Source organism: Heliconius melpomene, chromosome 10, assembly GCF_056956725.1.
Source record: "Heliconius melpomene rosina isolate 202511_hmr_F chromosome 10, ASM5695672v1, whole genome shotgun sequence".
Lineage (NCBI taxonomy): Eukaryota > Metazoa > Arthropoda > Insecta > Lepidoptera > Nymphalidae > Heliconius > Heliconius melpomene.
The window spans coordinates 3,203,755-3,230,554 of NC_140398.1; the positions used below are offsets into that span (position 1 = coordinate 3,203,755).

General features: G+C 32.3%; 1 protein-coding gene across 1 annotated transcript in view; it reads right to left on the reverse strand.

Annotated features, from left to right (window-relative positions):
• Window positions 1-26,551, reverse strand: part of LOC146535173 (uncharacterized) — a 103,741-nt gene extending 77,190 nt beyond the window's left edge. The window contains exon 1 of the mRNA XM_085191121.1: window positions 26,382-26,551. The gene's annotated coding sequence lies outside the window, so the exon portion shown is untranslated. The remainder of the gene's footprint in view (window positions 1-26,381) is intronic.
• Between the last annotated feature and the right edge of the window lie 249 nt (window positions 26,552-26,800).

The following is a 26,800-nucleotide window of genomic DNA, read 5'->3' on the forward strand; positions in this document are numbered from 1 at the left end:
TGTTTTTCTTTTAAATAAGGATTAGGTAACCCGGCTTTTTTATAAGTTTACTACAAATTCTAATATGTCCTCCTAATACTCTAGAAATTTAAATATTTTCTAAAGTACATACTACTCTAGGTGGAGCGTAATATCAAACAAATTCACTCAAGAGTCGTCTAGTTTCTAGTTTAGTATATAAGTCGTTAGTTTTGAATGTAGTTAGAAAACTTTATATAAGCACACCATCTCCACTTATACCGTAGCTTTAACCGAAATTCTAAACTTTACGTATTCGCATATAAATAATTACTATCTCCTTCAAAGTTAATTTCTGCATTTAAAACGATTGTCTGTTAATTTGATGGTTGTGGGTTCGATTCCTACTTAAACGAGTGAATTATTATGATTAATCATCGACTTGCTTACACGCACGTTTTAGTAAAAAAAGAATAACAAATGTCCATAGTGTAAAAAATATTGATGTTCTATATCTATATATTCTATTCATTTAAAGTATAAAATATTCAAAGAATGTCTACGAAAGTCCCATAAAAACCAGTTCAGCTGTTCTGGAGATTAGCATAGACTAACAGAAGGATGGACAGACATATTTTTTTATTATTTCTTTTTCTCTTTTTATTCGGTGAAAAAACGTGAAGCTACTGAACTGAATCAAATATGAAATGGTATTTCCATCCAGCTTTAGCTGGAACCATTCATTTGGCCTCGAGCTGAAATTTTTATAGAACTCCTTGAGTGCGCTTAATCTCATTAATTATTTTTGAAATACCAATATTAGTCGTTAAATATTTTTTAGGTTAAAATTAAAGTCTGATTTATAATGACACTAGCGACCCTATTGCGGCTTCGCCCGCTTTTACTACTGGATTATTCATATAATGTATGTTTGCAAAGCACTTAAGATAATGTGAAAATTAATTAAACCCTAATGCAACCCGCATTTTCGTAGTTTCAATAAGGATTTTCCAATTGTTTTACACACCAAGATTTTTTAGTAGGTACCGTAATTTTAAATCTGTGCTACTAATCTTTTCAAGTACTTATTAAAATATATTTAAATTACTATTTTTAGATAGTTAAATGACATTAAATAATACATTCAATTCGAATTATCCAATACGTGCAAACGCATCTAAATCTTCGTTGCTATAAAGGCAGGCGGGTTTTTTTTTTTCGAGCTTGTGGTTAATGCTGAAGAGGGTATTCTGTCCCTGATGAAAAGCAACACGACGTGGCTGCCTGTGAGGAAAATTAAATAGAATGCATGGGCCGGGAATCGAACCCGGGCCGCCCGCGTGGCAGGCGAGCATTAAAATGAAAAACAGAAAAGACAGTTTTGATCTACATTAAATGGCCAACGTAACTAATGTACTTATTTATATGCTGAGAGTAAGGGATAAGTAAAACTTAAGTCGGCACAGCTGATGAGTCAACGGCGTGATGTGTCAACAATTAAATGCGTTTTTCTCTAAAATTATTCTCAATTTCGAAATAGTTTAAAAAGCAAATTTTATCTTCGTTTAACGTAGAAATTTAATAAAGTATTTTAAAGGATAAGAATTAATATCATTATGGAAAAATATCCCTCACAATAAAAAATATATTGAAATTATAATTTTTAGACAGAAAAATGATCACTACACGTTATTCTTAAAAGATACGAATATGCTCTCGCGGACTTTTTTGTAGATCTTATTAAGAGGAACAATACTCCAGTACATTTTTTTCATGTAGTACTTACCATTAGAGCAGCGCATGCGCAAAAGTGTCTCAACGGGTAGGACTTTATACACATTTATCGTATTTATGTTAATTTACATAAGAATGTACAAATAATAAACTATATATAAACCTTCTACGAAAAACACCCGACTTAATGGTGAAGACCGCATCAAAATCCGTTGGGTGGTTTAGAAGAAGAAGAGTTAGAAAGTTCAGACAGACACGAAAAGCGACTTTGTTTTATAAGATATAGGAGATAGGATAGGATAGGATGGCATTATAAGACATTTATATAGTGTAAGATTAAAATAAAGGTATCAAACAAAGGTTTTAATCGTATTTATAAGCCTGTAATCTACTATGTTTCCAAAAAATATTTATCTCTTAATCAAAAACTGCTAATAGTAAGATGATTTTTTAATTTTCATCCTATCTAATCTCTCCTGTACAATGATAAGGCACTTTACTTCGTATCCTGGGTAATGAGGCAAAGTTGGTCAAGGTAACCGGGATACCGCTTATGTAAGTCTCATCAGAAACTTTTAATTCGACTGCTTTATTTTTAAGCCTGGGAATTTCATCGGTTTTTTTAGCTTCACTATATCTTCGACCCGGCAAATAGGAGGGTAGGCAGAGGCAGCCTAGTGTTTAGAGACTCCACTCCTCACTTTCCGCCGAGTTCTTGAAGCCGGCACAAACGCGACAGGTTGTGAATTCGATTCTTACTCGAGGAAATTAAATATCCAATATTTTATTTCTTCGCTCTGGTGTCAAGGCAAACATACATACATCACAATGTTTTTCACTTTCTTTCCATTCGCCAATCTATAATTTCACAAACTTGAGTACAAACAAACAAACTAACTATCACTAAACTATTTTCACTGTTCCGATAATATAAAATGAATTTAAATTGCAAATCAAAAGATATGGCAACATCAGTAGTGATGTGAATCGAGCTAGCAGCCAACTGAGCAAAGGCTTCCAAATCAAAGATATTTAAACTACCATTAGTGATGCAACTATCACATTATTCTTTGATATCGATTTTGATCGTGCCTAATTATGTTTGAGGATTTGGTATCCGGATGACGATGAGAGCTTCAGTACTCGTATAGGTATTATCGTAGTAATAGATAATACGAATTCGAGATTTCGGTTAGTAGTCTGTATTTACTAATTTCGTAATTAATTTTGATACTTTTGTTCAAATCTTTTTGTATGCGATGAGTACTTTTTGCTTCACATATTTTTCGCACATGGGGAAAGTATTAAGAATTTAGTGCTGTATCACTCTAGTTCTCTCTACAGTCACTGTGTTCTCCGTTTCCACTAGAATTCTAGACATTACTTATTGTGTGGCAGAACACTACAAAGTGCTGGGTATACCCAGCGGTTTGTATTGTTACCAGAGTGAGGATATAAGAATAATTCATTCCCACGAGTGGGATTGGACCCACAACCGGTTCAAAGTCAGACGCTGCGCCACTGCGCCATGAGGACCTAAATACTACGTTGATCTTTTTAATATATGTAAATACATATAAATAAGAAAATAAACCATAAATAAAAACGTGTAAAACAGTTAAATAAAACTAGTATTACCAATAAAATGGTCACAATGAAAACTAGTGGAGTTGAAAATTCATTAACAATTAAGTAGTACAGCACTGCAGTTTTTTAACATTTTAATCGAATATATTTTAAATTCGTTGTCCAATATAACCCAGTTAAAGCGGTCGTGTTTAAAAGCTGTATTTTAAAATTTTCATTTCTTTGGAATAAATTTTGAAACTTAAAATATTCCAATTTCATATAGAAAATTGTATGAGAATAAAGGAATAGTTGAAATAGCCAAGTGTATTACCTACTATAATATTGATAACATTTGTACATAAATTGGATATGTATGTATATTATATTTTGTGTTTCCCATCTATATAATATGTGATAGCGGAGTGTCTTAACACTCGGCTCCCAACACCAGATACCCTCTGCCTGCTCTCCTACATGGGATACAATGTGACTCTTGAAACAGTCTGTAGTATTACTACTACGTACAGACGAAACTACTGACTACTGGACTTTGGAACTTAGTATGTTTGGTTATGGAGTACAGTTGAGCAGTATGAGATATATATTTTTTTTTACTAGAAAAAATTGACTTAAATTTTACTTTTTTTAAAGCTGATCCGAGAAGAGAGAACTGAAAGTTTAAATAGAAACAAAGTGTCTAAACACTAGGTTTTCGGGACTGCTATGTGCAGAATACAGCGTAAAGATAAAATAATTCAACAATTTAAATTAACTTACAATTTAAATTCAATATAATTAACCAATTACAAAATCCATACAATAAAATTGTAAACCATTCCACATATTCCAATACAATCCTCCTTACCCTAACCATAAATCGAATCTGTATACACAAGCACAAACGATAGTCCAAGTGTAACGCATTAAAGGCGAAATCAATAAATCAACGGGCGGTAATATGAATCTGGCAAACAATCGCTTAACTCGTCTATCAGCATGAATTTGCAAAGCCCTCGTTACATTATTCGATACTCTTTACTGAGATCTGTTGTGCGGATGGCTTTTATCTATTAGTTAGCACGTTCTATTCTATAGCTGAGTAGTTTGGCTTAATTTGTGCTTTAGTTAAAAATGTTCATCGATTTTTGGTTTTATTTAAGTTCTGCTAGATACCGATATTTTCCGCTATTTTTTTACTCTTTTCTAGATTTCTTTCACGCTGTATCCTGCACATAGTATGTAGTTAATATACAGCTTTAAAAAAAAACAGAAATTAGAAAACGTTATGTTTTAACACTATGTAATGTTTTAATAATATATCCAGTAACAGTTACAAGGGAACAAAAGAACGGACATACAAACATGCTGAAATCATAACTCTCTTTTTGGGCTTTGCTGCAAAAAGTTTCCCTAGTTAGGTAAAAATACGATACTTTATAAGAATAGAGATAAGCATCTACAGACACGAGGCAAAATTTCAATTTAAATAACTCACAACTTCTTCACGTACCTTCTTAGTTCGTAATTAGTTCGCGTGTAGTGTAAACCAATACGATCGAGTTCAGAACATCAAAGAAGTTAAAACTTGTAAGATTATAATCAAAGAAGACTACTTTTATATATTTATTTAAGCTAAAATGTAATATCATTATTTAGGTTTCATTTATTTTATATGTGGTTTCGTAGGTACTTAAAAACTATACAAGTTAAACAAAACATTAGATAACGTTAATATGACAAAAAAATCTAGTTAAATTAAAATATAGTTGTATAAACGAGAAAGCAAGTAAGGAAATCACTCTAGATTCTATATAAGATAATTTTGATGTCGCTTCTGGCTTGCCAAGGGGTTGTGGCTGCCATATATCTTGCACCGAAATGATATACTCGTGTACTTACACGTACTGTACATTGCTGGGGACACTTTGGGTTTATATCGAAATACAAATATACCTACAAATAAATTATTTTTAGGGTTATGCACTTATAATAATGAATAGATACCTTCCAGATTATAATAGATACCTTTTAAATACTTTTTTTGACTTTTTGGCTACCTTTCGAATATTTAAAGGACTCTACGAAATTTCTCTAGATATTATCAATGTTTTAAAATTTATGCTAGATGCTCTCTTACTCTTCAGAGGAATCCTAGTATTAAGACTTAGTAGTAGCCTGCATAAAAAAAGTATTTAAAATGTATATCTTATTAGATATTATATTAGCAATGTTTTTATTAAAACGTAATAAAATAAACGTATAATCACTGTCTCGACAACAAAAGGTAACAGAAATATGGCACTTCAAAGCCTATTTAGAATTATGGCAGCAAAACGTGATTACGTTCTTTCACGTATTGTTATCCAGTCTGTAATTTAATTTTATAAGTCCTTACATTCGTATTTTTTTGTTGATATACAAATGTTCCCATTTCCTTTAGACTTACATACTTTTTTTTATAATTTGCGGAGATTCTTTATTAAATATTTTTTTATTATAACTTTTACAAGTTGTAGGGCTGATTTCCACTCGAGGAAAATATTTTTTAATATTTTCATTTCTCCGCTCTAGTGTCAAGGAAAGGTGTGGCGTTGAATTCCGTCACTAAGCACACAATGCCTCCAGATTTCGGTGGTAAATGGAGAACGGAGTGTCTTAACACTACTCTGCTGTGTGCGGGATACGGTGTGAAGCTAAAAAAATACGAATGAATAAAGTTCATAAATATAGGAAAGCCATCTAATTTTTGATTGTACACATATATATAATGAAATATATCAGTAGAAAATATAATATATACTAACAAAACTAATTAATACAAATTTCCAATTTCTCAATAAAACGATCTAATCAGAATTCAACAACCGATACAACGAAGTTTAAAATTAACATAAGCGAGAGATTGCCAAAGAAAAAAAATATATTAAAATGTAAACTTTTCCGATGGCATCAAAGGCGAAATTGTAAATTTAAAACGTGACCTACGACGCGTTTTCAGTGGAAACAAATTTCCTCATAAATTAAGCTGAACCAACTATTTTGTTGTGAAGAAAATTTCTCAAATTAAAGTTCAAGGAAGTACTGAGCGGATACGCTGTTAATTTCTCGCTGTGCCATGAATAAATCAATCGTGTTTGATGAAGTTTTCTCAACAGTGATTTTGTTTAAGACATTAAAAAGTTTAACTGAGTGAATCCGTTCATTATGACAGAACAATATGGTTGCTAGATAAGTTTATAACCGATTTAGCTTGTTCTTCTCCCTGGCATTACTCTCAGCAATTGCCAGGGTCTACCTTCCTGCTCAACCTACTCCACTTGCACGCTCTTTAGCGTCTTGGGTAGTTAGACCATTGGCTCTCATGTCTCCTGCCTCATGACGTCCAAACGGCGCTTCCTTGGGTGTCTGGGAGGTTTCACTCTAGGCACTGATATAGCAAGACACTTGCGTCCGACATAGTCAGGCGCCGCACACCCATCTCAGCATCTTCATTTCCTGACGTGAAGCTCCTGAATGTGCCAAGATAGTGCTGACCGAGATATAAGAGAACTGGTCGAATGATGCCCTTGTACATCAGTATCAGTCGGTCAATGGCTGATGGATGGTTTTGGATGTAAGCAATTAATTTTTATACATTTTTATAGCAATCAATTATTATACATTTTCTTAAATATTTAGTCAATTGTCGTTGTTGAATATTTACAACAGCTCTACAATTTTTTATGCTAGCCTGTATTTACTCCATGGGTCCCTCCCTTGAGACGGTTAAACAAGACACCGGATAGCGTTCGTCTATAATGGCTGCGAGAAAGTTATTCCCTTCACTAGGTCCTTACATATTTTACACCTACCCTTAAATTTACGTCGTACGTATTTATTTGTAACATTTTTTTTGTATAGTTTTAAATATTTTTCTTTTTTTTTAAATATGTTTAATCGATTTGTTATATTAATTAAGTTCTCTTTACTTTTATGACCCAAGTAAATCATAATTTGGATCTTTTTGAATTTTATTTGATTAATTACTATCTATAGGTATAGGTTAGGTGGTAGGTAAGTAGGTATGCACGTACGATAAACTCGGTTTTTCCTGAGAAAATTGCGGTACCACGGGAATTCCGAAATAAGTTTTTTATTTAGCTTATATGTTGCTCCACAAACCTCTCTATTTTTCGCCGTTAGTCCCATGAAAATCAGTTCGCCTAATCAGAAGAATAGCCCTGACAAACAGAAAGACAGACAAAAAAAAAATATTTGGCTGTATTTAGATATCGTGTAATTTTTATCGGTTTGGCAATATGAAATAGGTAAATAAATATTTCATATCTTCGAGTGGGAATCGAACTCACAACCAGTCGCGTTAACAGTCACGCACTTGTGCATCTGGTCCACGACTGATGTCACTGATTACTCTACTTATATAATATATATTTATAATATTAAAGCACTTCACTTCTAGATAAAATCGTAGAAAATGAACATAAAATAAAAAAAAATACTCAAACAACCTTATTCGTTGTGCAAAAACCACTTTAAGTAAGCAACGAAATAAAATTGTGACTTGTTAGAGTTTCATAAAGGAGCAAAATTGTAAGTTTAATTCTACCGACAAATTTAAAAAAACTTTAAGAGACTTCAAAGGGGAATTCTTCGAAAAAATACAAACCTTGGAACTAGACATCTTTTGTGTAATTTTTTATATTTACTAAAGTATTTTTGAAATCCAACCATTCTCAAATTTCATATTTTTTTTAGCTACACGCCGCATCTCGCACATAATTTGGTACGCAAAGGGAACCTAGTGTTATAACACTCCGTTCGAATTCTGGAAACATTCTGCAGATATTTAAAACTTATAGTATAAATATTTCACCAGTTAAGAATAGAATCTATAACCGAAGATAGTTTATGGTGAATACACGAACTACCCTCTATACTTATCAGTTGATCTTCAGTCGGGTCACGAGCACTATCACAACGGCCCCGCCCTGAAGTCGTTCTAGATTTTATCACAGGTCCGACTTAAGGAAATTTTTAATGAAGTATAGGTTATGAATAAAACCTAGTTTATATTTGTGGAATACGAGGTAAAAAAAAAATACATTCATAATAATTATGTAAAATGTAAGCGATGGTAATAAATGACTTTGGGTTATGCCTTATAATTAGAGGTTTTATCAGAATATAATTAAATATTCGCGGCGTTTAGTGCCGCCACTGAACACGCAATGCCTCAAGTGTCAAGGAAGAGAGTGGGGAACGGAAGTGTTTTAAGATGACTTCCTGGTTGCCTCTGCCTACCTTTCAGCACGTGACTAAAATACAGCATAAAGCTAAAACAAACTGAAATCTAAAATAGTAATTATTTCAAATGAAATTTAGTTCTCAATAATGTTCAAAACAGCAGATGCTAAAAATGTCGCTTTTGAAACTTAATTGAAACAGATATCAAACAGCTGTGCGTCACACTACAAAACTGATGAGTTTTAAATTTGATAATACATTTTTTTTTACCTTTCCCTTTTATCCTGTATAGCGACGTAGATAGATGAAATTCAAAATAAAGGAAAAGGGTAAAGAAAATAATAAATAATATTATTAATGTTATTATTATGTTTCGACCACATCAACGAACCAACAAACATAGCGACTGCACCATGGTGGCCTTACTTTTAAGTTATATTCCTATATTCCAATATTCCTATTTTGTTTTTTTTAAAAGAAGTAAAAATAGAAAATGTTGATGAAACAATGCAAGATTTGACAGCGACAACGCACATAAATATCCAAGTGACGATGACGTAGTGCTAGAATATATTTCACAGAAATTTCATTTATATGGCAACTTTGCTATTTGCTATATAAAAATGTAATACAGAATTTTATTACAATATTTGAGTTAGGTAGATGTAAAAATATAAATGTAATATTTATAATTGAGCAATGATTTCAATCAAAATTAAGAGGCCGTCCTGGCGCAGTGTATTTGAATGTATATCTAATTATTATGAATATTTTATTAATTGAATGGCAACACATACCGCGTAGACGCTACTTTTAAAAATCTTATAAGATTTATATAGATTATCTATACCTAACACTATTTCAAAATCGATATCCAAACTATCCTAGTTTTCTAGATGAAAAATTCCATTCACGTCCAAAACTCAGAGTGCTTTCCTTGATGTGGCATAATCGGAGCCTAAGTAAATATTGGGAGGTCAATTTTCGGCTGAAGACACCGAGTAATCCTATTGTATGGACCAGTTCGTTTGTTTTTCGCGATGGTCCATCTAATCTATTTGGCTGGACAGACCATTAGGTCGGCATTTCCGGAATCGTAACTTACGATCCTTACGATTCTTATTTGGGCTTGAAATATAATTTATAGTGTTCAATTCCATCTGTAAAGGAGGAAAGGTTAAGCAATAAATTGGAAGCAGCTGTGTTCCGGACATAAGCACGGAATTAGGTAACAAAGGAGCCGATTTGCGAGCGTTTCTCAGCGATTTGTTATGGCTACAAAAATTCTGATACAGCACGCTGTTTACCATTGGATTCGCGTTTGCTCTTGATTTATTTATGCCCCCCCCTGTTGTTTCTTAAATTGGAAACTGGGAATTGGATAAAATCCGTCCTGGTCCTTTCAGTTATCAAGAAACGGTATTTTTTTCGAGCTTCTGTATCCCTGCGTGTAGTAAAGTAGGCAGAGGGAACCTAGTGTTAAGACACTCCATTTGTCACTTTCTGCAAAATTTTCGAAACGTGCATTTTGAGTAGTGAAACACAACGTTGGCCTGTGTTATATTATCAAAACGAAGAAATTAATATAATTCTGTCCCCCTAATGAGAACCGAACCCAAAACCGTCACGTTTACAATCAGACATTATACCGCTACGCCACGACGGCCTTTATATATATGTGTGGCCTTTATGTGTGTGTGGCCTTTATGTGTGTGTCTAAAGTATGTAAGTATATATTTTAATCAGTATTTAAATTACTGATAACCAAAATCCCACCGGCTAAGTCAAAAATCGTTTTACGTTATCTCCAAATAAATATTGCTCGAAACTCATAAAAAATGATAATATCGCATAAAGATAATTTAGGGCGTGCGACATATTTTGTATCGTAAATAAAAATGGTATTATCAAAAAATGTACGAAAAGTCAAATCTGTAGATTAAAAGATTATAATATGTGTAAAATACTGTATAATATAGGGTATATACTGGTATCGAGGTAGAGCGCGGCGTCGAGAATTCGGCAGAATTTGGGGAGAGCGGAGTGTTTTAGCATTAGCCTTCCTCTGCTGCAGGCGAGGTACAGTGTGAAGCTGTAAAAAAATAAAAAGACTATATACACTTTTCGATCGACTTCGTCACATTGCTTTTAGTGCATGCATTACTCAGTAACATAACCCAACGCCGCATCCTATTTCAGCGCAAATAAATGACAATTATTTAAATATAATAAATATTTTTTTGATAAGTAATCGAACCCTCACATGTAGGCCCAGATATAATGACTGCGCTATAACGACTACAATGTTAACAATTTAAGGGCGTCCAGTTAAAACATACTGTTTTGAATACATTAGTTGTTTTCTAACTTATACGGCCATTTGGATTCATGTCGGTAGTTACGCTTGGAAATATGCTCTGGACTACGTTATAGTTGTTTGGGGAAACATTTCATGCTAGAATTAGAGATAGAAGTGGTTTTGTAGGATGCAGTACGTAGGTACACTTTATTATTGCTGGGGCAAAAATTATAAGGACGTTCGTGCTTTAATATATTGCTTAGATAGGAAGGTATGAATATGATAACGATATTATACCAATTTATAATCTAAACTATTCTTTCTATATTAATATTATAAAGTTGAAGAGTTTATTTGGTTATTAAATTGAACTTCGCTTTGGAAAATTCCTCGTGTGTCGGAAAATCCATTTATTGAGGAATATTATTAACATCACGTTAATCGTTTCGATACAACCTCCTATACCAGCGGTCAGAGATATAACGCGGCCCAAGTAAAAGAAGTAGGCGATTGTACGAATTGAACTTCGAAAACACAGTTTTAATGATACTGAGGACCCAACGGAGGGCATGTATGAAGATATGGATGACAGACCGTAGCTTCTTCTTCCTGGCATTAATCCCAGCTGTTGACAGGGTCTGCCTTCCTACTCTACCTACTCCACATTGCACGGTCTTTTGCGTCCTCGGTGGTTAGACCGTAGCTTCTAGTGCTATATTTTCTTTAAAAACCGTGCTACAAATAAAGCATGACAAAATACCTGCACAAATAAACAATTCTCTTACTTTAAAATGTAAATCTAAAACGTTAATCTAAAAATTTGCTTTTACGTTAAGCAGGAACGGTAATTACGTATGCTGGTACCGCAAATACTACCGCTACCTATTTAGCGAGGTAGCGTAAACAAGAATACAGCGGTAGTAGGTACCTAAGTCGCTAAAAATTGTGAAACGTTTCTCAAAGTAAACTCCACACGTACATAAGTCGTACAATTGACCTATTTTTTACTTACACGGGCCCTAATGAAGTTTGCTTTGTGAGAAGCGGAGATTTGCTATGCACTCATTGTAGGGTGCTTAAAGGATTTTCGGTAATTCCGCTTACTTGTAGCATGTGAATTGTAGAATTAAATGGTTAATCTTTTATGAGAAAATATTTATTTACTTATATTTCAGCAAGTTTTTATTTTTTTGAAAACAATAAATGATTTTGTACTAAATATTACTTATTAGTAAAACTGTACAGCTTATAAAGTAAACATAAATTTTAATATGTAAATCAAAGTTTCTTTAGATATTTTCTATCTACATCTGGAAAAAAACCGTCTATACAAATATAATCCAGTTTAATATAATTAAGTATACTCAACAACACCGGCCACCCTTGCCACCTATACCTATACATAGATTACAGTCCAATTTCTACCTTATCCAAAATTTAATGCATATCCCAAGCAATACCCAAGGCGCTTACATTCTTATATTTCACATTACTTCTGTTAATTTATTGACTCGTGCTTCCTGTGAAATTAGATTTCCTCGGGGATACCTCCTTATATAATGAGAAGATTGGACCGAATCACTAATTCATAATTGGCTCGGTCCGAACACGAGCCTTTAAATGATAGAATTATCTGATTAAACATTGCAAAGCTATGGAATATTTTATTTTGTAGGTATATGTATTTTTTTAGCTTCGTGCTGTATCCCGTAGGGTAGGCAAAAAGAACCTAGTAATAGGAATTCTGTTCCCCATTTTTCCAGAGTGAAGAAATGAAAATGAAGAGATGAAAATTTTATTTCCTTGAATCAGAGTCAAACCCGCAATCTGTCGTATTAACAGTCATACGCTTGTGCCACTGCGTCACTAAAATTCTAAAAATAACTAATACTAATTCGAAATTCTCTTAGAAAATTTATATTTCTAATTCCAAAATATTTTTTTGATACGCTTTCCTTTTACTGTATGGAATTACTTATTGTGAGTCGCGACGCCACTCAGTCGTCAATGTTATAAACGTAATTGGCAGTAAATATAAATGTTATGTATTCCATTAGCATACGAGTCGTAAATCTGTATTATATTTATACATATTATATTAAATTGGAAATGTATTCGACAACAAAAGCGTTGGTTGTAGGTTCGATGCCTAGTTGTGGGAGTTTTTATATTCAAATTCAAAAAAATGCTTTTAAAAAATATTTTCATTTCATTGCTTTATCTTGACAAGAGCATATAAATTTAAAACGTGTGGATAGCGGAGAACGTAGTGTCTTAACACTAGATTCTCATTAGTTAATTTAACAAATATTTAGTCACAACGACGTTTAGGTACTTGTGAAATATTTGTAGTGAAAATATTTATTGAAAATATAATATTATCTCCTAAAATATTATACAGCTTTTGATAAAAAATCTGGTTGAATACTAAATTCCATATATTTAAAAAATCTTTTCAAGCAAAATTCCTGAGTTAGTAAATCTTATATCTCTTATGTAAAGGAAAGGGTTTTATTTATGCCGTAACCACATAAAAGGCTCCCTTGACCTTTTCCAGCCATATAGAGTTATAAAGAAACTGAGGCTTCCATCAATTCCAGCGGTTATGAGATATTCAATATGTCATTGGCTAATGACACTGACTTTTTAAGTTTAACAAAGAAAAGGCTAAATCCGAATACTGTTAATCCATTGATTTTCTATTGACATAAAGATATAGGATAGAAAATAAGTAGAAAAAAAAGTAGAATATAGATTTCTCGAGTCTTCCTTCAATATTTCAGATCATAAATATAAATAACAAGAATTCATTAATATGTAAGTACCGCGCTTATTACCCATGCTTTTATCTCACACAAAAGAAACACCCGCTTGAAGATATAGATGAGACTGCCATTAGTTGGCATGCACTATATAACGATTACGGAATCGCAAGATACTTAATTTGTATCCAATTGGAGAAATGTGAAAAATATCGACAGGATTACCGTAATGTCCTATAGCCTATAGTCTAAAAGATATAGCCTATAGCAAATAGCCTAACAATAATAATCAATTCCAATCAATATGTTCTGAGATTAGCGTGTTTAAACAAACAAACAAACTTTTCAATTTACAATATCAGCGTAATAAATACTATGGTTGTTGGTTCGTATCTCATCCCTGGAGATTTCCATTGCGCGGCGTTGAGCTCCGCCACGTTGAGTGTCTAGTCTAGTGTCTATTAAATATTTTTGTGTTTCTTTTCTCTTAGGTATAATTGGCCTAGCGCTCCATGTTTATAAATTAAAGAAAATTAAAGTTACATAATACTACATTACTAATTATTTCGTAAACGCAACTGAAAAGCGAAATTTTATACTGGTTTTAGGTTAGGTTCCCAGTCGAAGTAATTTATTATTTAATTCCTCCAAGAGGAAATTGGACATAAAATGGAGGAAGGAGTGTCGTAGCATTAGGTTCCTTCTATGTAACATGAACCTAAGAAGACTTATTGCGTAAATAAACAATGATTAAATTTCCCATTTAACTTTACTTCTAAATAGATAAATTCAAAAGAAAACCAACAAGTACAAAGAAAACAACTAACTACAAACTTAGTTCTTCACTGGTTTTCTCTATGAAGCATTTCTAAGTAGTGGTATAGCCCTTCTAACTTTACTTGTTATTTAACATGTATCTTTTATTGACTAGTAATGGTAAATGATTGTTGGGATTTTAGATTAAAATAATTATAAGATATCTTTGAGGTCTTATAATATCTGTCTCTAACCACGACTATTGGCGGTTCCATTCCCAATTGGGGGAAAAACTATTTAAAAAGACTAAAAAAACGTAATACACGTGTACGTGTACTAATAGCCCGTTTCATTGATTTTTGCAGGTTGGATCTGTATTGAATAGAGCATGTATTTTGAAGAGAGTGGAAGTGGTGAAAAAGTAATAAATAAATAAAATCTTCGAAACGGAAAAGTCTTAATGGGAACAGAGTATCTTAGCACTAGATTCCCAGGTCCTCTCCGCCTACTCTACTCTACTAACTCTTGATTATATAATTTTAATAGAAATAAAAGCTTTCTTATTTCGCATATTTTCGGGACAAATAATACTAAGTTGATAAGCAATATGTATATAACCATTTTAAATGAGTACACTGTATTAGTAATAAGCTGATATTATATTAGTAAGAGACAGTCAAATTTATGAGTTATCCGGGTTTATGAAACATCAGTCCGGATCATTTAGTTAAGTGGGTGGAACATGTTTACCATACATTTCTACATGTTTTCTTCTGGATTTATATTTATTTGTTCCTTGTATGTGGTTGGTTATAAACGATGTTTTTGTACTAGTATGTCGAATATAGAATTATTATAGCGATCCGCACTGTGCGCCAAATAGCTAGATAAAAAGTTATGTTCACGTTATATTCATATTTTTTTTCGGGTTTATATAAGGAATCTAGTTATAGTATCTTTTTCCAGAATGAGGTTAGAAGAAGCTGTAAAAATATTTATTTTTGTTTAAATATTAAGGAGTTTTAGCTTCTGGTCTTTTCCCTCACCAAGACCAATTCGTACTCGTTTTTCTCATGCTTCCGTAATCAAACGGAAAATAAACAAAACAGATATAACTAACTCCACGCAGTCTTGAGATAAATGGTCTTTACTGACGGACAACAAAGCGATCCTATAAGGGTTCCGTTTTTAAGGGGTCCGTAGAGGAACAAACCCCTAAAAACACATATTGATACATTGATATGTCCCATTCATAAATGGTCAATTCATTGAGTTGAAAATGTAAATACCTTTTATCGTCAGGGTACATGTATAGAATACCATCTATAAATTGCAAGGCAGTCAACACGTAAACAAGCGTATACTATATATATGTATGTATGTAAGTCCGTCCTTCATACTATTTGTAGTTGTAGGTGCTCCAATTCCTTAGATACAGTTACTTATTCTGATATTGATACATATATATTTATTTAAGTTACTTTAAAGTATTTAAAGGACGTTTTAAAGTATTTAGTAAGCGATTATTGTAGATACAAATATAGCAAAATAAAATTTGATATTTAAAATAGCTTTTTCTGATTTTTTTATTGATAAACGGCGATGTAGGGTCTGGTCACGTAACTTGCACTAAGAAGAGAGTCTACAATGGAGTATCTTATCACAAAGATATTTCTGCCTATCCGGCTATGTGCTACGGCTACGGGAATATGTTGCCTTAGTAGCATAGTAGTAAGTATTACACAGTTCTACTTAAAACACTATGTATCTGCGAAAACATAATTAAATGTATAAGTAAGTTGTAAGTTTACCTGATAACGTTGTAAAAATCGACAAACCTCCCCACTTCTAACTGAATTTTGCGTGTTGAGTTGCGGAACTAAACGCCACGCTTTTCCTCGACACCGGAGCGAAGAAATAAAAATATTAATAAATAATAATTTATTCCCTCTAGTGGGGACCGAACCCACAGCCGTTGCGTTACAGTCACATCCTTGCTGTGCCTCTGCACCTCAATGTACGATTAAATTATTATAGATTAAAATAAATAAATAAAAAGTTTATTTCCGTAGATAGCGCTCACTAATTGGATGCGATGATTGTACAAATGTACAGTACTCACATTTAAATTAGTTTTAATCAAAAGCAAACCGACTACGAAATGTACTAATTACAATACCACAATATTTTAATAATATTATGCACTATATATTTTATTCAGCTACACGCTGTATAACGCATGTAGCAGGGTAGGCAGAGGAAACCTAGTGGTAAGACACTCCGTTCTCCATTTTCCGCCGAATTTTTGAGCTGAACGCGGCTTGCCTTGTTACATGTAGCAACGAGAACCTAATGATAAGACCTTCCAATCCCTGCTTTTCACCCAATTTTTGAGAGAATGCGTGTGTATGAAGAGTGGGGAAGATCAGCTTCGACTTTAATAGTATATAACATTTAAAATAGCTTAAGTTACTTAAACTATATTGTTAGTATCTGAGGATCCTAAATACGATGAGATAGAGTCAATCAGTGGACGCCAGCACACATTTATCAGTTCTCTCGCAAAATTGAAGTAATCAGTCTAACTCGTCGTTTGGAATGCGTGGTTAAAAATGTATGGAGGTTTCCGCTGCAAATTGAAATTGGTTTTCCGATGAAACGTCCAGCCTAATTAACGGACGGACAGTGTTGAGTGTTTACACTTAATGGAAATATTGTAGACATTTAAAACTTATTTTGCTATTTTTTTTATGGTTAAGGATTTCATTTCAAGCTTAAAGCACTCCGTTCCCTACTTTGAGACATTTGAGAAATTGCATAGTACCTCTGACTACTTCTGTTAAATCGGGAAAAAGTGTAAAGTCAAAAAAAGTAACTAAATTAAGTTATTGTCAATCTTAACAACAAAGAGAAATTCTGTATCTATTTTCATATATAATTGTTTCTTAATCATAATCAAATATCCAATTATAATTAGCAATATATTCGAATTAATATAACTTGTGTTAATTAAGAAAATCGTTTAACCTTGTGGTCTAATTGAATCAAACAAAAGATATTTTTTGCGTTCTACTTCATCTATAAACAGACTACACTGTCGTCGTGTCATACTAAAGTACTTATGGTGGTCGTGCATTCGATTTTCATTTGAAGAGTAATCTATACATAAAATGAGGCCATCATAGAGCAGTGGTACAGGGTTTGACTCTAAACTCGCTATGTTTGTGGGTTCAGTGACTAGTCAAGGGAAAAAGCGCAAAAAACAATTTAATTTATTTTTAATTCTTCCATTTTAGTAGATTTCTGTTTCTGTTTTAGTATAGGAAATGCCCAGCCTCAGTTATATCCAAAAATAAAACACCATTTTCAAATACATAACCATTTTCAAAATAAATCCGAATGTTATGCAATATGGTATTTACGTAGAGGCTTCTATGGGGGAAACACGCGTAGGTATACAAAAACCCTTTGAACGAGCCGCTCGGGTTCATGAGAACTGTATAATCCTTTGTTTTTAAACCCGCTTACGTACTGAGTATGGAATAAGGGTGCTATAGGTACACTTTATATGGATTTAATTTTTGCATTCATTATAGTTTTTACTTATCTAATGTAAAACTATGCATACATATATTATATTTATTACTTTGTTTAAGTTGTAATTGTTTTTTTTAGCGTCACATATAGCAGGACAGGGGGAACCTAGGAACCTAGTGTTAAGGCAATCCGTTCCCTGTTGTCATTAAAACATTTACGTTCCCCACTTTCTGTAAAATTCTTGAGGTATTGCTTGTTAAGTGGCGGAACTCTACGCCGCGCTTTTTACCTCCGCTTCAATTTAACATCATGCTTAATATGGTAATATAAAATTAATAAAATTCCAATTCCAATTTAAGCATAATAGTTATTGTACGGCCCGTCGAATTTTATAGTATTCCTTTGATCCCGAAAGCTATTTTATAACGTATAAAGCGAGAATTTTAAAAATAAAAAAGTTGAAAAAGTATGAAAAAGCACAAAAAAACTATGACGATTGAAAAAACGGAACTGTTTTTTATTTTATTTTATAAAAAATTTAAGCCTCCGTGTATTTTGATTAACAATAGGTACATTGAAATTTTTAGAAGCATTCGATTGTTACATCGTATTTAAAAATGAAATATAATATCACGATTTTTTTATATAGGAAGATATATTAAATATATATTTTAGCTTCATGTCGTATGTTCAACACAGCAGGGTTTACAGTGAAAACCTAATAACCTAGTGTTAATACACTCCGCTATATATTAAGACACTTCCGTTCCCAACTTTCCGATAAATTCCGGAAGCATTGCACTTTAAATGGCGGAGCTTAACGCAACTCTTTGCCTCGTCACCAGAGCGAGGGGTACAAGAAATTGTTTAAGGGAGGATGGTTCTGTTATATATATTTTGTTATGTTATAAAAAGCGCGACGTTGAATTCAGCGGAAAGTGGGGAACGTCATGTCTTAATGGGAACGGCGTGAGAACACTTCCCAGGTTGCCAGGTGCCCTCTGCCTAGTCTACTAAAATAAAAAAATATTAAACGAATATGAATATAAGGCGTAGAGTTTGTCCTCCTTAGAGACTTCTTTTACTTAGCAATTCGGTATTCGATCTCGTAGTATTAGCATATTAATGAGTGGACGTGCCACTCTCGGCCTGAACTAACGTTTGTAATTACTTTTGTCCGACCACCAATTTTTTCAAGACTCTGTGGAATTCTATTGGATAATTCTACAGTTTTGCGATTGGGGCACAATAAAGTCCAATTTGAGTTTATTTTTGACTTTCCGTTTATATGAGGTTAATACAAAAAGTCTATTTTTTTAAAAAACGTTTAAAATTTTAAACGTAATGGAATTTTGAGAACACTTTATGAGCTAGTTAATAATACAAAAGATACTGAAAAAAATATGAAAAATATTACTTATAATATACATGAATCGGAACGACGTGAATTTAATGTCACGTTCCCAATTACTGGAGAGATAGCGTTGCTGAAAAAAATATGTATTGCACATTTTATGCATCATTACTGAAAAAAGACGGGCAATTATTGTTTATTGGATGTTTTTATATTAAAACACTGCAATACTGATATTATTTTTTATATATATATTTAATCATTAAAAATAAACATGTTTTGTTTTGTCGATTGAGAAAACGTTAAAAGTATTTGAGTGTATAGCCGCGGCTTTGAGTTCCGCCACTCAATGCGCGATGTCCAAAAGGTGGGAAATTGAGTGTTTTAAGCTTAACTCTAGGTTATCTCTGTCTACCAAACTACACGGGAAAGGACGAAAGATTTTTAATAAAAATGAAGTGTTTCTTTGGTTGAACGTTCTAATCCTGGGAGCATCTCAGGAACTTCTAATAGGTTGATTGTTTCGTCGTAGCCCTCTGTCTAGCTTCATTTATAATTATTATCTAGCATTTATTTAAAAGTTTAACTTTTAACTTTCTAACGTACCTATATGTAATTTATTAGTTTTTAATAACGGATATGAGCGAACCAATTACGTAGTGACCCGTATAGAACTGTGCCATGGACGGATTTAACTCCATAATTAACGGATTAACACATGCTCCCTAAAGGTTCTGTACACGTAGCTATGGAAATTGACATATGCTAAACTGCTCTAATTTAAATTATATATTTATATACATAAATAAGTTAATGATTATTTAACTTGGAGGTTAGAGCCCGTCGAAGCGAAGTGCCAAAAAAATGTGAATGTAGACATGACGGTGGGTGGGTTCGATTCCCAGTCGGGGGAATTAGATATTTAATATTTTCATTTCCTTCCTATGGTATCGAGGCAAAGCGCGGCTTTGAGTTCCGCATTCCATACGTGGAATTCCATAATTCAGCGGAAAGCGGGGATAGGAGTGCCTTAACACTAAGTTTCCAGATTTTCTGCCACTCCTTCTTCCAATTTCAACAGCATGAAGCTAGAAAAATATATATATTTTTTAGCTTCAGGCTTAAATCTACTTATAGAGGCAGGGTTGGTAGAGAACACTTAGTCAAGACAAGGTCTTTGCTTTTCGTCCAAATACGAAAAACTATTCAAAATAGAATCATAAAACTTATTTCACTCCCACTCCACTATAAAAAAAGTCTAATAATAAAATAAGAAAAAGAAAATGAAAATTTACAACATTCATTTTATAAAGCGTAGATTATAATTGTTCTCTTCTAAAATAACTTGAATTCGCCGAATAATCTTTTAAATTACCTTCATAATTGAAGTTAGGTTTCTTATTACTTTACATTAAATAATAAAAGCTTTGTTGAAATTTAGCCTAAGGAAAGTTTTTCAAATTGCGGAAATAAAGTTTCTTGGACGATTAAAATTACGCACTTTATCTTAGAGAACTGGTGTTTCTATACATTTGAAACACTTAATGAAATTTAAACTGAGATAACTATTATATTTTTTCTAAATTACCGTCAGTTTTATAGTAAAATGTCATAAAGTCGTCTTTTGAACGGAATAGTCTCAAAGCGATGATCGTTTGTTTCTAACCTGGCGGTGTATTTTCTTAGTATAAATATTTTTAGACCGTTCTGGCGCAGTGGTACAAACTTGCGACTGTATATGCGACAGGTTGTGGATTCGATTCCCATTGGAGAAAAGTTTGAAAATTTCCATTTGACCACGGAGTTAAAGTCATAGCTAAAAATATTTTATAATAAAAATTACATTAATTTTATAAACATTTTCAAAACAACTTTTCTGATACTATTCAAATTTTACACCAATCGTACGACGACCTGTAGTAGAATGCCTACATATAAAATTCAAAGGCAAACTGACCCAAGTGAGGTCTTTAACTGAATAACTGACCCAAATATCTACGAAGGCACCCACACAACATTCAACCTAAAAGTCTATAGTTCCTGAACAAAACACTACATTTAAAAGAAAATGATTCGTAAAATGTTTCTTCCATTTTATTCGAAACAGGTTATAAATTTAGCTCTTATTTATTAGCCTAATAAAAATGATACCAGTATTGTAGTCACGTTCCACTTATTACTTACAAAAAATATTTTTTTAATGTTATAATATACGAGTATCAGTTACAGATGTTGCTATTACTTCATTATTATTTTATAGTGGTTAAGTACGATAACATACGCTATATTTTTTTCTGTTTATGTTAAAACTCTCCACTCTCGACTTTCTCTTTATTTTTCGTGGCACTGTGTGTTGAATGGGTTCCATACCCGACAGCGCGCTTTGTCTTTTTACCAGAGCGAAGAAATGACAATACCTCATTTCTCTGAGTGGGAATCGAATCCATAATCGTCGAGCTTACAGTTAGTGACACTGTGCCGAAGGGTCTCAAATCAATCAATACTTATCATCTAAAGTATACGAAAATACATAAAAAAACAACCATATATCAAGAAGAAAACCCTCAAAAAAAATCCAAATGAGATTTGGCCCGCGTTCGCAGGCGAGTTGCGATTGCGACAAATGAAATAAATATTTGTAAAGCGCAGTGTGACGTAAGCTCTCTCTCTGGAACAAACACAGTGAGTACCTCGGGCCGCGGTTCGTTAAATATATGAGAATATTACATTACTTATGTATCGGTGGCTATGTGGATTCTCTTATAGGTTTTATAGGCTTGGAATTAGATAAGATTTTTATTTTATTAGTATAATATTCGCGGAATAATAATTATTTATTCTTACTCTTTGCTCTAGTAAAAGGGCCAAGAGCGATGTAGAATTCCGCCACTCAACACGTAATGCTTTGAAAATTCGATAGAAAATGTAGACCGAACTGTCTTAACGTTAGGTTCTGACCGCCTACCCTGCTCTACGTGGAATATAGCGTGAAGCTGAAAAATTTAAAATATAATATTAAAGATACGCGATTGAATCGAAAAATTCGACACGAAATGTATGTCTTCAGTGGCGGAGCTTAACACTGCCGTCTGTCTTTTTACCAGAACCAGAAAATAGATTGTGGATCCCCATGGACCAGGAACCTACAACCATCGCGCTTACAATCGGTTCAAATGCTTATAATGAGTACAGTTAACACCACCTTATTACACATTAAAATATAACTTCAATTTTCACAATGAACCATTTGTTTACATTATGATAGCTAAAAATGGCGTTTGGCCAAGAATGAGGCATTCATTGCTTATTTAAGCTAATAATAAAATATAATATTTTATGAGCACGTTTTGTAGAACGGAAGTATGTGAAGATATCAATTCGAGTAAATACATTCAATAAACAATTCTTTTTATAAAAGATTATAAAAAAAAGAAAAAGGTATAGAATGTGGATAATAGACGTATCCGCGTATTATATTGTTTTAAATACAAGTTTTATTATTAACAAGTCTATAATGTTATTCTACAGAAAAACAATGCTTTATTTCATTGAGTGCGGGAGTCATTATATTCACATTTACCCTATATTATTACTGAGACGAATATAAGAGTTTTATTGTTACTTCCCTTACTTAATTATTTTATTTATAAGTAACGGGGCCAGTCGTGGCGCAGGAGTACAAGATGTGACTGTGTCTGTAGACATAGAGACAGGTTGTGAGTTCGATTCTTACTCGAGAAAATGAATCAGCTTCAGCTTCAAGCTGTATCCCACATACAGCAAGGGTAGGTAGAGGGCACGTAGTGTTAAGATACTCCGTTCTCTACTCCGTGAAAGAAAAATAGAAATTGACATATAAAAGCTATTGAAATTTTCTCTATAAAAAAATATAACGGAAATTATTCAGATTTAGATAAGCACCAAAATTTTGTGTCATAAATAAATAAATTTGACGGCGCGTCACTTTCTCAAGGCCGAACCGTTAAACCTCGAAATTTTCTGTCTCATGTAAAGCTTGTAATCCAGATACTTTCGCCCTCAAGGATTACGTATAAACAAGATCCCATTGGATAAAAGATGGCAGTATATGAAATATTGTTGCATGAAAAGTAACAAATATATATAAGATTTTTTTTCAGCTTTGCGCTATATCCTATAAAACGAGATAGGCAGAGAGAAATTATGAATGTTAAAACACTCTGTTTTGAATGTCTGCTCGAATTCGAGCATTGTGTTAGCATATGCTTACATTAGCATATCAAATGCAGTAAAAACGACGTATAAATGCTCGCATTTTTTAATTGACTCCAGGCGATCTTGATATTAATGGCAGATAGATAACAATTGATCCTATATGGGTTTTTCCTTTTAAGATACCGAACTCCGAACATGAACTCTTGCATACTATGATAATGGATTTATTTGAATCGCATCGAATTTGAAACTTTAATTTAATGTTACAGCTTTTAAATCATTCATATTTTTTAACTTACAGTTGCATGGAATCACTTACTACGAATAAAATTCTTTTCGAACAAAGAAGACAACTTTCACAAACTCTGCCGTTATGAATAAGAGTCGTTGCATTATCGAAACTCCCATTTTCCTTTATTTCAAACTGAAGAAATATGCAAGACTCTTGAATATTTATTAGAATCAGTTTTTTCTATATTAAATGAAACACCACTTTCGTGATTAATTTGAAAAAATATTTTTAAAGAAATTTTTTCTGTAGTAAAATGTACTGAATATTTTTTGTTCGTCGTCTTACTGTTATAATTTTTGTTTTTGAATACTTAAAATATTTACATAAATATTTCTTAAAAATTGAAAAGCAAAAAATAATAAGCCCTTTAAATATCAATCTTAATAACAAAATTGAGGCCAGTCGTGTTGAACAAAGTGTGACTATAACGTGACAGTTTGTTGGTTCGATTCCCACTCGAGGAAATAAAATAATATAATATTTTTAACTGCGTCACGACGACCTCTTGATAGATAGTTTATTTATAGAATAGTACCTAGCAGACAAAATTCTAAAATAACTTTGTCTAGCTGTATTCCATTTACGTCAAATATCAAATATGTATTTGACGTATTAAATTTCCATAACTCAGTTCGTAATAATAGATAAGCCTTTTTTTATAATGTTTGTATAACATATTAATAATCTATATATATAAAAGGACTTGTCCTCACTGACTGAGGTAAGACGCACGCACAGCCGTAACCGCTGATGGTAGAAACGTTAAATTTGGACAAAAGTTTACTTTCGTAATCTGAACATCCACTAAGAAGGGATTTTGAAAAATTTTTACTCTAAAGGGGTGAAATAGGGGTTCAAAGTTTGTATGGAAAAAAAATTAAATCGGCACCGTTTTTTATAAAATTTGAAATTTAGATTTTTAAAAGTATTTAATTGAACACGTGTTTCATCGTTTTCTAGAATTCTCTCCCTAAAGGTGCAAATAAGGGGTTGAAAGTTTGTATAGGGTTTTTTTTAAATCGTCACCAATTTTTATAAAATTTGAAATTCAGACTCTTAAACACATATAATTAAACACATGTTTCATGGTTTTCTAGAATTCACCCCCTAAGGGTGCAAATAAGGGGTTGAAACTTTGCATGGGAAAATTCTTAAATCGCCACCGATTTTTATAAAATTTGATATTTAGACTCTTAAAAATATTTAATTGAACATATGTTTCATGGTTTTCTAGAATTCATCCCCTAAGGGTGCAAATAAGGGGTTAAAAGTTTGTATGGAGAAATCTTTAAATCGCCACCGATTTTTATAAAGTTTGAAATTTAGACTCTTAAAAATATTTCATTGAACATATGTTTCATGGGTTATTAGAATTCACCCTTAAATACGCAAGCGAAGCTGCGCGCGTCCGCTAGTTAAATATATGAAGAGTTTATTCGGTTGTATACACTAATATACGGAACTATCATTCTATATAAAAAAAATGAATGGGATAGTCCATTTAACGATAAACTAATTCTGAGTTACTTTAGGTCTTATGATCCGTCATATGTCATCATAATTAATATTTTTTCACACACAAAAACTAGAAATTTGCAATAATAATTACAACTTTATTCGCCACGTTATCAAAACCTGTAAATTATTTCCTACAGACCTTCAATATTGAAATTTGGCAAATGAGAACTTGCAGTAAAAAAATCTCATTACATTACGTTATTTCTTCAAAGTTTTTTAAACATATTTTTCTATACCTAATTAAAAATAACACTTTTAAAATGTAATAAATAATAATTAATTTCTCCAATTGGAGATTGAACCTACAACCAAGTTCTTACTTTAAGTAAGACACTGCACAATGACCTATTAATATAATATAAATATTTATTTATTGAACAAACAATATATTCTTATATTTAAATAACAACAGTAGAATCTATTACAAAAGTATAGTAGTACTACATGGTTCTATTTATAAACTGCTTTCAACCGTAAAAGGGGGCGTAGTGTTTCTAAAGAACACAATATTTTTCTACCATTTTTGTATAGAGCTTTAGATGAAAATACTTTTTAAAGGTTTATAGTATTAATAATAAATTAAGAAGTTAATTTATTATGAAGGAATTACGCATTATCAATATTAGTATACAATAGTTGTTGTATTTTGTATTACTATATATTTAATGAGATATTTTTACGTCAAATTATTCATACAAAAAAAAATATATATAAAAAAACAAGTAATTAATACCGCTCATAAACTATAAAAAGTCATGCATATCGTACATATACTTCATCCATTTAATAAATCGACGGTTATTTTATTCACTAAGGAGCTACGGCGCGACGTAGCATCATTGCTACGTCGAACGCTTACGTAGCAGTCTTTATGTTCTTATACCTACTTACTAAAATATAGAATAAATGTAAAAGAATATTCTTTATTTCACAATTTTTTATTTTATAACAAAGAAAAAGAAAAACGCTACTAATTATGTTTTACGGAAAAAAATATTTTCAAGTCAATATCAGTTGTATTTTATTTAGATGGCTCGAGTTTTAGTGGTTTTCGTAAAAAATAATTGCTCATTCCTTATATTTTCAAAATTTAAATAATACAAACTATTACATACACACATATATGTTAAATAATTTAATTAAGTTAAATAATGAACAACTTACCAAAATTACATCCTAAATACATAACTAGCACATCACTTCACTGCACTGTTTATTTTATTATAAACTAAATATCTTTCAAACTTGCAAAACACTGTACGAAATACGTTAATTAAAAAGTATACTCACGTATTCCTTACAATAGATACAGATCGTACGAAGCGTCCGAACGCTACGACGAACAACGTCAAACTGAGACAACCAGCAAAAATTGCTGAACTCTAGCGAATTTGTTTTTTTTTTATTAGCTTTATTAAGCATTATTGAATACAGCCTTTACAAAAATATTTGTTTAAATAATAATTTGTATGTAGTACCAAATATATTGTAAAACTAGTGTTCTTCTCTACACATATTTGTAGGAGTATAGTTCAGGTGAAATGCGACGACTGTCGTAGATTTTATAATCTTCTGGCGCCAGT